Genomic DNA, 3,022 nt, shown 5'->3' with positions numbered 1-3,022 from the left:
GCGTCGGAAGTCCTATTTGACGGACGATCTCAATTCCCTTATTACCCAGGATGGTTCGGCTTGACCCGGAGTCAACTAAAGCCATTAGCGGATATTCTCCAATGAAAATGCGGAAATATCGCAATGGCGGCAACATCGACACGTGAAAGGCTATCGGTAATCTCTCTAAATCCGTAGCAACATTACGGGTCTCGACGGGATTCGCGGAAGCCGCTCTGACCCGCGCGGGCGACTCGCTTAAGCGTTTCCCGAACACGTCGGGCACGTCTTCACCGTGACTTCCGACTTTCCACAGCGATAACAATAAATACGACGTTCTTCCCAGCACTCGCGCGCGATATGTCCTATTTTCTGGCAATTCCAGCATTTCGTGGTGCTAGTGCCAGCGGCGTTCGGAGCGGCCGTACTACCGGAGGATCTCGTCTCGCGATTGTATCTCGGAACCTTTCTGTTCGCGTTACTCGGGCTCGCAATTCCAACCGCCGCGGTCGCGGTACCCCTCGCGGACTTACGCGACGAACGATACGCGAGGTCGGGAAGCAGGGACTTCTCCGGCGCGACGGTATGCCGAGGTCGGTTCGCGGTTTCGTCGATTACCTCTAATCGGGTGGCCAGCTGCTCTAACTCGGTAAAAGTCGAAAACTCATGTCGGCGAATAATACACTGCGACTGCACCCGTAGGTTGCGGTGCGTATGGTCTAATTGGTCGCTCAAATTCCACGGGGGGCTTAACCGATTGAACATGGCCTGCATGCACGTGATATAATCGGCGGCAGACTCATGTTCTCCCTGCTCGCGACGCAGAACCTCATTGCGGAGCGCGCTCTGAAAGTCGGGGTCACCGAATCTACTACGCCACGCGGTCTCGAAATCTTCCCACGCGCGCAATTCCGCCCTTCGATTTTGGAACCATTAGGACGCGATACCCGTGAGAAAGAAAGGCAGACACCGAAATAGTTCCTCGTCCGATACCGGGTATAACTTGCGACCCTCTTTAATCTTTGTCAGAAAAGCTTCCGCGTCACTCCCGCGCGCACCGGAAAACGAAATGTTCCCCTTTCGCAGCGCGTTGCACATGTCATTCGCCGCGTGACGCGAAGACGCACGGTTGTCGCGCAAGAAGGTCGGCGGCGATCCCGGTTGTGAGTCAGCGAGGAGGTCCTCGCTACCGGTCTGATTCTCGGCGGTAAAACGGCTGGGACTGTCCGGCGCTACGGCCGCGGAGGTCGAGGGGCGTAGGAAGTTAGACGCGCCCTGCCCAGCATTCGCGGTACGAGCGGTCGCCGGCTCTAAACGCACATTTAATTCGTGACGCAAAAGATGATCCTGCAACGCGATTATATCACCTTCGGCCTCAATTCCCCTACGCGCTAATTCCTCGCGCAATGACTCGAAGGGCAGCTTGTAAATCCACCCGAAACGCGAACCTTCCTCTGACATTTTGCTGACTCACGCAAACACGGTGGCCTAAATATTTTCGACAATACTTCCGGCGTATAACCAGCGAGAAACAAGAGCACTCGGTACGAAATTTAAACACGTCGGCTTGCTGCGCGCTTTTCTCTTCCGATTGCTTCACGGTCACGGTACAGCACGATGCGGCACGTGAAACAAACAAGTATTCGCGAAAACAAAATTTGAAACGACCGATACTCGCAATGACAACGCATGAAACGTCCAACGCGAAAATACAGAAAAACTCAGGAATGTGTTAAGTAAACACGTGCGCGGCGCACGGATGTAGCGGGCGCGTGACGGCACTCAAAACCGAATAATTTCTCGCGACACTAAATTTTCGGGTCGCCAAATATTCTGCGAAGACTTTGCACACTCTCGTAATTCCACTTAAATTCTCCCGAAATAACGCGCGCACGAAATTCTCGGGACCCTTTTCTCTAGACTAACGTAATTCGCGAAGATTTTACGAACACGAAATGTCACTCGCGGCTGAAAATAAGGAAAGTTAGCACACACAAATACATCAAAAAGTACATAAGAAAAGAAAAGAAAAAGCAAATCTCAATAGACGATACAATAGAGATATCTTATCTCCAACACGAAATTTCTTTATTCAATTCTTCGAATTTCTCTCAAAATCTCTAAATCTCTCAAAATCTCTCAAAATTTCTCAAAATCCGGACGAAACAAGGGGGGTCTCAAACACTTAAGCACACAAAAAACATATAATGAGCAATTCCTTTTCGCTCTCCACGCCGAATTTTATCTCGCGATACTCGTAATGACTTTACTTTATTTCAACGGGGCCCCACGTTGGGCGCCAAATTTGCGACCGCACGCGTGGGTGCGAGGCAATCCTGTCGGGAGTTCGCACGTCCGGATCGAGTAGAGTTTCGCGTCCCGATCGGAGATACAAGTAATTCAGACGTTACCGTAATCGTCTCCGCGGATGTAAGCGGGGTTTGGGCGCCAGGCCCGCGTGAGCGAACCAAATTTATATAATATCCGAGCTATCTCCGATTCCCGACGCACGACTCTATAGATCGAGGCAACTTAGATTTTCGCGAAAGTCCGGACGGGCGAGCAACGACGGCGCGGAAGGCCGGCTAACCAGCTCCGACAAAGGTAGAGAGGCGGTTCGTTAAATGCGAGGCTTAGGAGAGCGACAAGGAGGAAAAATAATTGCTCCGGAAATTAATATGAAATAAGAGACGTGTATTTTCGATGGTCTCGCAGGGCGAGTGAATTACAGCGGCGAGTACCTCGCGTGGTACTCGCGAGACGCGCGGGACGGAGCGCGTATTCCGGCGCCGATCCTTGGCGGACTAACGCCACGCCAGGATGCTCGTACAAATTACAGACGCTCGCGGGTGAGATAAGCGACACGGGTGTGTGTCGGATAGCGGACCGGGATGACGAGAATCGAACGACTTTCTTTAAGCAATCTTGCAATGCTTCGCGGTGGAACGGCGGTACGCCGGGCGGGATTACTCCGCGGCACTCAAATAGTCCCCTCGTGCACGAGGCCGAGGACCTGCACTCGCGTCGCGTTGGCGTTATACAG

Source organism: Wasmannia auropunctata, unplaced genomic scaffold (assembly GCF_000956235.1).
Source record: "Wasmannia auropunctata unplaced genomic scaffold, wasmannia.A_1.0 LD336088.1, whole genome shotgun sequence".
Lineage (NCBI taxonomy): Eukaryota > Metazoa > Arthropoda > Insecta > Hymenoptera > Formicidae > Wasmannia > Wasmannia auropunctata.
This window is presented reverse-complemented; position numbering follows the sequence as displayed.